We start from the raw sequence: 8,306 nt of genomic DNA, 5'->3' as shown, positions 1-8,306 counted from the left end.
CTGCGATTTCCAAACCCAAAGCTGACCCAGAACTGAGCTCCCGGGTACGGAAGAGAGGCACAGAGAGCCCGTGCACAGAGGACGGCCCTCCCCTCTCCTTACCCACGCGCTGCTGACGAGGGCGGCTCTAAAACTCGCGACGTGATCGGATAATTCTCATAAAACACTGAAAAACGTTCCATGTCAGTTACCTCCCTATCCCACAGAGCACCTGGCCCGGGAGAGGGTGTGGTGCCGGGAAGGCTGGGGACAGGAGGCTCCCCCATGTGCCATCCAGGACACTAACAGGGCACTGAAGGGCACTGACTACGTCAAGTCACAAAACTGGTCAGAATTTTAGGTCCGTTAATGGATTTCAAGCAGGGAAGTGACACGCGGGATTAGGGTTTCAAAAGATCACACGGCCAGGAGGACTGAGGCAGGGACACAGAAAACAGAGGCCCCGGCCAGGTGTGGTCTAGGAACCTGGAGGAACAGGCCTTGGGGACTGCAGAGGACGCGGGGACGGGCCCCAGGTTCTGGAGTGGCATCCTGGGTGGGTGGCGGGGCCACTGCCTGAGGCGGAAACCACCGGGGGGGAGGGGCCAGGTCAATGCCAAAAGGCTTCCCCACCGTGGGGTACAGTGAACAAAGAAACTCTATTCAGTGAAACAGCTCGACTGTGATACAGCACGGCTGTGGCCGAGCACGGCTGTGCGGTGCGGGCGAGGCCCCCCTCTGGCTAGCCAGCCCTGGCCCCCTCCGCCAGAGCGAGACATCTTTGATGGTTCCGCTCCGGCTGGAAACAGTCTTCAGTCTTCGCTCCCGGTCCCTGATTGGTCCACCCTCATGCAAATCCTCACAGTTTGACTGGTCCCAAAGGCACTGTCCAGATTAGGATGGAGTCGCTCTGACCGGCTGATGAAGACGCTAATGAGAACATAGCTGTGCTGCGCCAATGACATGGGGAAAGTCTCAGTCCCGTAGGACTGGATCCAGGAGCTCCTTTATAAAGATGGCAGGAACACAGCGCAGGCTCCTCCCTGAACTGCGGTTTGCATGAGAGGCCTCTGTGTAGAAACGGCCACTAGCTCTGCTTTTGAATTTAAGCCCTGTTAGCCACCAGGAGCCCTTCTTGGTAAGCATCTCCTTCCTCAGGGTCCACAGCATACATCTAGAACAGCGCCCCGCACATTGTAGGGGCCAGGTAAGACCCAGCTCTTGCTGGTGGCAGTGCCAGTGGGGTGAGCGTATTGTTCTAGATGGCCCTTTCCCTAGGTTTCAAAGTATCAGAAGCTCTGTAGGTGTGCGCACCCCCCTTCCCTGCCCCCCACCTCATCATACAGTAGCAACAGCCAATTATCTTCACACGAGCAGCATGCCTTTGGCTAGGAACTATATTCTTCATAACTTCAAAAAACAAAAATTCACTCGTATAATTTCTACTTACAAAGGCTTTTCAGGGACTATAATCCTGTGGCTATAAAGGCTGCTCGTACTGCAATTCTTTCAATGAGCTCTACAAACAGCGTGAGGACGCAGCCAGGGGCCGGCTCGGAAGGAGGAAGCGGGGCCCCCCCAACCAAGCTGGCGCCTTGATCCCATAGGCTTCCCAACCTCCAGAACTGAGAAATAAAACACTCGTGGCTTAGAAGCCATCTAGTAGGCGCTGTTTTGTTACAGCCATCGAAGCGGTGACGCCGCCGCCATCCAAACATGACACTTAAGGACCATGCAGTTAGCCCCTGGGGGTCAGGCCCACGGCTGATCAATTTCGAACCCGGTTTATGAGATACGATCTCTTGGTTCCGGGCTGAGGCTGTTGCTCTCTCCTCAGGAGTTCTGAAGCAGGCAGCTGCCCTCCCTGAAATGATCTCTCTCTCTCTGTTCATCGCCTCCCTGTCTGCGCCCAGCACTGGACTCCTGAACCCCGACGAGTGAAGGTCACGGCTTCCTTATCACCAAGCACAGCGGCTTCGCGTGAGGGTCCCGCGGGGCTGCTCTGCCGTGTGCGTTCAGGAACTCCCAAGTTTAGATGTCCTGCTCCTTGACTCCTAGACGCCCGTTTCTTGGCTCCCTCCTCGCCAAGGGCAAACGATCGGATGCTTCGAAGAAACGCTTCGCGTCTAAAGCTGAATTCTGATTTTTTGAAATGAAGGACATCAGTGTTTGCCAAGTCAGAATCTCAACCACCTACCTCAGCACCTCCACCTTCTACTCAGTTCTGCTCGACCTCCTCATGAGTCCGTCGGATCAAGACGGCAATGCTCTGACGATCAATGACAGACAACCATAAAGGATGAAGGGGGTAATGCGAAGTATAATTTAATCAACACGTGGTTCTCGATTTAAGTTTCAAAAATTATCCTCAACAGCTGTACGACTGCTGTGAGGGTTGGTGAGCTACCCACGGCACACTGCCGACTCAACGTGCGTCTCCTAGATTATCTTGTCTGCATCATGAAAAGGTCCAACCGAGGGCTGTGACAATGACGCTGAGACCTCGTAGAGAACAGTGTGTCCTTCGAATAAGTCCCAGTGGGAAAGAGATGGGACAAAATGCACTCAGTGCTGAACTCATTCCTTCTAAAATAGTGCACCGGTACCCCAGCCCACTTACGCCAGCGACTCCGCCATCAGTCCCTGGCAACGGAATCATAGCAGAGTACAACGCGAATGTCACACAGATAGACAGGAAAATGACCCTCGGGGTCTCACAAATGCGTAGTATCTCATGAAGTCTATGAAAGACAAAAGAACCTTGAGGTTAAGCCATTCGTAATGACCCAAGAGATGCCCAAAAGAGAATATGAATAGAAAGACCGAGAAGCTGGAGGTTGCGGGGGAAGCGTGTGGGTTTGATCACAAGAGCAAAAGGCCAGTCTTTGGGGGAAAAAAAAAAATAATCGTAATTAAGTGTACCATATGCTGACTTCAAATCAACATATGCGAAGATTATCCTATGATTGTCATCGACTTTCTACACATAAAATGCGCCTCCTCTCTACCCAAATTACTAATCATATTGTTCTAAGAATAAATACTTAGGTGGAACTTATTTTTACAATTTGGGCTTTGTTTTTTCAAAATAAAGTCTCAGTCAAACATTCCTTCCACTATTAACTATTAAAATTTGAGCCCCGTTTCACGTGACTTCGCCGAGAGGCCTTATTCTAGGACCGATTATCTTCAGCTGGCGAGGACTGTCCGCGCACTGTCCAGGTGGCAGTTTTAAGGGGCGGCTGTGAGGATGGAGAGATTGTTCCAAACCACGTCTCAGGAAAACAGAGGAAGACGACGAAGCCTAGAGAACACGTAACGGCTGTGCTCAGACACCGAGGGGCTGTCGCTGTGATCACATCTCTTCCGAAAAGCCCGGGAGGACAACACTAGGACTACGTAAAAACATCATTTCTCCTCAATGTAACAGAAAACGTGAACATCTGAAGTTGTCCAAAACGTCGATGCTTTGAGAGCTAGCGAGTTTCTATCACTAGAGGTGTTCGGACAATGATTACCTGTACGTCCCAGTACAGGGGCCCTCCCTTCGAAGTCCATGGCTAATCGATTACCTTCCCTCCCACCACAGACCTACTCAGCTCCTTGCCCAGGGTCACTACCCTCGATCCGCGTACTCAAACACTTCCTGAGCTCCTACTCCGTGTCAGGCACTGTTCTAGGAGCTGGGGGTCTTTTGGTTAACCAAATGGAGCTAAATCTTTGCCCTTACAATCTTAGAGGGTGGAAAGTAAATTCCATCATATTGTGAAGCTAACAGATACGGAGGAGAGAAGGGGCCTGGGAGGGGAATCGGGTTGGAATTTTGTACAGGGTGGTCATGCCAGGCCTCACTGAGAGGGTGACAGCTGAGAGGCCTCATCGAGAGAAGGTGACAACCGTGACGTCTAGGGAAACTGCTTTCCATCCCATGGCTCGATGAGTCAAGTGGCTGCTAGCCTAAGCCACGTACTTCTAGAGTCACCGAAGCCAAAAGGAAGCAAGAGGCAATGAGTGCCCCAAATCCAGGCCCAAGGCCCCTGTCCCCGCACCCCCGGAACCTGGAGCCAGGTTCCCCCCACTTCAGAGTCCTTGCCACCTGTTCATTCATCACTGTCGCCTCTCACCCACGGGCGCCCGGCCTCCACGGAGCTTCCAGAGACAAACTCCCCACGCTCTTATTTTTCATTCCAATTGCACGTTGCTCAGATTCTAAAAACTCTGAAGAGTGGGAGGGTTGAAAAGGTTTATTTCAGAAAATTGGCACCCAGGGGCTGCCATATTCATTGAGATTCCAGGGCACGAAAAACGTTGGGCACGAGACGAGAAAACAGCCTTAAACTTGACTTGGTTCTAATTTCAGCGCTGCTGGGCGTCAAAACACACAGGACTTTAGAAAATTACTCAGTGATCCTCTCGTTTTCCCTGGTTTCAAAAGGTAAGGTTCACTTTCCGACCTTCTCTAGAGGAGACCACTCCTTCCTCGAGCCCGCGAAGGGCCGTCCTTGAGCCGAAACGACTGTGAAGCACATGGCGGCTTCACTTAAAGGCGTCCAGCGTTTGGTTCTGGGAGAGGGCGAGAAGGCCGAAGCCAGCCCCTGGACGAACACAGCCTAGACCAGAGTTCGCCCCGCAGCGCGTGGAGGCAGCGAACCCGCAGCATCGCCCCTCGGGAGTTGTATCTGAGCGGTGCCGTGCGCCTTTCCCAGCTCACGACTAAACCTCGAACCAAGTGTCAACAACCCAGCCTCCAGGAGCCAGCAGCGTCCACACCCAGGAAACACTGTGGGGAGGGCTGGGGGCCCCCGTGCTCAGGGCCTAGATGCTCCCCAGGCTGGCAGGTGAGTGCAGTCAGGTGAGAAGCCTCTCCTCCTTTCCGCTGGTGAGGAGCAGCTGCGGCCCAGTGAAGGTCGTGGGGAATTTCTTCACTGAGGGACTGGGGGCTGGGCTGGCACCTTCACTCCGCACGCAGCCCGGTCTCAGGACCTCACGTAAGCCAGAGGGCAGAACAGAAGCACAAAACTGTATGACCTAAAAAAGGCCTTTGGGGTTCCCCCACACCATGGCCAGACTCAGATGCCTGGGACCTAAGTGGCTGGCACAGTGACTGGGGGAGGGGAGAGAGAAACTCACAGGAAACCCGGAAAGGTCACTCCAGTAGCGAGCTCCTGAGAAGCCACCCCGGAGGAAGGGAGGGTGCTGCCAGCACCTGTTCCCACTTCAAGCCCCGCCTGGGCTGTAGGATGAGCACACAGCCAGGGTCCCCAACAGTCCTGGTGACCCGCTGCACAGGCATACTAATTCGCAGCCCTGATTTCGCCCTCCAAGGTGTCTTAACTTGGATGCTGAATTATCTGGTCCCCTAAGGATCTGTGACTGGTGCTTCTAAAGGCTCCTTTGTTGGTTTCCCTACTCCCCAAGGCCACTATCCTCAGGGCATACCACGTGCATTCCCTCCACGCCAGTATCTGGGGGGCGGGGTGGGGGGCGGACAGCAGCACAAGGAGGTGGAGCCGGGCCTGGGTCTATAGCTCCCGCCCCTCACATTCCCCCAGCAGAGAGACTGTGGGCGAGTTCTCTAACAGCTCTCATTTGAAATAAAAATAGGGATAATTGCCAAGAGGATTAATGGCTTAATATTTGTAAAGTGCTTAGGACAATGCCTGACACAGGGTAAGCACTCTAGAAGTGTTTGCTAAGTAAACATACACGCAGTCTTTATGTCTAACAGGTAAGCGATTTCTACACAGGGATGGAGAGGCAGGGAGGACAGACCCTTCTGCAAACCAGATCCCCTCCCTACCCCAGCGCTTCCAGCTAGCTTGCACCCCTCGCCATGGCCCTGGGGGTACTGGCTAGGGACAGGGTGCTCAAAGGCCAGACCGGAATAACCGGAGGCTCCCTTCCTTATTCCGGGTGGTTTATGATCAGCTACACAACAGTGAAAGCAGCTCAAGCAGAACAAAGAAACAAAGACTAATAGCCGGGTTGCAGCTGGCTGTCAGAAGCCATCAGACACCTCCCTCGACTGTCACGAGAATCCTCTGCCTCCTCACACACCGAGCGGCTGTAAGCGCACATTCATGTATCCTATTCGGGACTTCCAAGCATCGGAGGGGTTCCGCTAACGACATATTTGAGATGAAAGTCAGAGCGATTTGAGATGAAGCATCTCAGATATACATCTGACGCATAAACTCCCATGTCGTGAATTATGAAGAAATCTCCTTAATTGCTCAGACGCTCCTTAGGATAAGTTGTAAAGTGGGCTACCCCACATATCCTGGTGAAAACACAAATTGCCTACCAGCTAGACAGTCAGCTTTGTGAAAGCCTCGCCTTAGTCACTTAGGCATCCGTGTTGTCACAGTCCTGCCTGGAAGATCTTTCAGCCTTTCGGTCATGGTCTGAACTCTATTTAAAGACGAGAAATTCCTAAGCAACAAAACGGCTATTTTGGAAAGAACTGAGGCCCTGTGGCAGTCGAGGACACAGCACCACACACGGTGCCCTGTGGGAGAGAAGCAGAAGCAGCCAGACGCTGGAGAATTTCGCCCAGCGCTGGCTTTTCAAGGGGGTGGGGGTGGGGTGGGCGCTGCGTGGTAGGTACAGACGCATGTGTTTTGAGATAAACTGTGGCCTCAGATTCATTTCTCCGTTGTTATGTCTAGTGAGTCACCAAGGGGATATCATTCTAAGGTTTTAAAATTCTGAACAGACGGAAAGAGGACAAGGAGAGAGGCACTCCTCCAAAAATAATAATAATAATAATAATAATTAAATACCAAGCCAGGGGGATAGTAAGAACAAAAACACTAAGTTTTTGCTATGACGGAGCCTAGTGCAAGAAACTTTCCATCGACCTTCCTTTCAAGAGAGCTAAGACTTTCCCTCCCAACATCGCGTAACATCTATTTCTCAGTTCAGAAAACCAAGTAGCCGCTTCCAGCACTAACGCCCAAGCATTAAATGGTTTTACAACCCTCTCAATAGAAAAGCCAGAAAGAGACGTTAAGTTCCTCGTTTCCCATTTACCCTGACTTCATTGATTTAATGCAAATTTCCTTCGGAATAAAGGAGCTGCGCAGGGACCTGGACGAGCTGGGGCTCAGACTCTGCCGGGAACCCCCCTGGCTCACGCGCGGCCGAGCCCGCCTTAGCAACCCGCTTTCACCAGAGGATGCGACGGGGCGGCGCAGGGCGGCCGGGGTCCCACGGGGGCTGCGGTCACCAGGCTTCCGCCCGCGATCGCGGCGCGATCGCTTCAGCCTCACCCACCGCCCCAGCTCGGCGCGCGTCTGAAGACCCCGCCCCTCGCTTTCACAGGCAGGAAGGTGTCCCCGCACTCTGCGCGGGTCCCCCGGCCCCCCGCAAGCTCTCCTCCGTCGCCGCTCCATCCCCGCGCCCGCCCCGCGCCCCTCCCACTCCGACCGCAGCCGCCCCGCGCCCCGCGCCTGCGCCGCTCCCGGGACCCCCGCACCCCGCCCCGCCCCCCGGGATCCCGGCCCCCCTCCAGGCGGGGGGACAGGGGGCGCCGAGCACGGAAAGGTCACTCCGAGTCCCCCAGACGCGCGCTGGGAGCCGGAGGAAGCAGCAGCCCCCGGGGGCGGTGCGGGGTGGGGAGCCGCAGGGGAGGACGCGGAGGGGCGAGGAGGGCCGGGGCGGCCGCCCGTCCCCGGGTCCCCACACGTCCCAGCGCCGGGACGTCTGCAGGACCCGAGGCGGCGGCTCGCGGCCGCTCGGCCTCCCGGGCGCTCCCCGGCGTCCCCGCGCCGGCATTGTCCGCGCTGCGCGGCGCCCCCTCCCCGGGCGCGGCCCCCACCTCCGCCAGCAGCGCCAGCAGCAGCGCCGCCGTCCTCGCGGGCAGGCGGCTCATGGCTCCGCGTCCTCTCCGGGCGCGCCCGGCTCCGCGTCGCAGGCGCGGTCGGCGGCACGTCCGCCGCGTGCTGGGCCTCAGGCCGGCGAGCTGCACGGCCCGCGGGCGAGCGCCGGGGCCGCGGGCGGAGGGCGGGAGCCGGGCTGCGCCGCGCCCCGCGCCCAGCTCCGCCCCGCGCCCCGCGCCCCGCCCCCGGCCGGAGCGCGCTGGGGCGCGCGCCCGCGGGCACCCGGAGCCTCGCCGGGGGCGCACGGCTGCCGGGCGCCGGGACCCGGACGCGGGCCGCAGCGCCCCGCGAGTGGGAGGGGAGCTGCCGGCGCTTCCTCCGTCGGGGGTGGCCGCCCTGTCCCCTCCCGAGTAGACCCGGGCGGGGCGACACTTGTTCTGGAGGGAGGTGGCTGCAGATGAACCCCGCGCTCTGCCTTTCATCCTATGTCTCCGTGTTCTTCACTCT

The 8,306-nt window shown here is 56.4% G+C and overlaps 1 protein-coding gene across 1 annotated transcript in view; it reads right to left on the bottom strand.

Annotated features, from left to right (window-relative positions):
• Positions 1-7,928, bottom strand: part of VOPP1 (VOPP1 WW domain binding protein) — a 60,191-nt gene extending 52,263 nt beyond the window's left edge. The window contains exon 1 of the mRNA XM_039862799.1: positions 7,799-7,928. The gene's annotated coding sequence lies outside the window, so the exon portion shown is untranslated. The remainder of the gene's footprint in view (positions 1-7,798) is intronic.
• Positions 7,929-8,306: the final 378 nt, after the last annotated feature.

Source organism: Pteropus medius, unplaced genomic scaffold, assembly GCF_902729225.1.
Source record: "Pteropus medius unplaced genomic scaffold, Ma_sr-lr_union100, whole genome shotgun sequence".
Lineage (NCBI taxonomy): Eukaryota > Metazoa > Chordata > Mammalia > Chiroptera > Pteropodidae > Pteropus > Pteropus medius.
The sequence above is the reverse complement of the archived record's forward strand: the minus strand, read 5'-3'. Positions and strand labels throughout refer to the sequence as shown.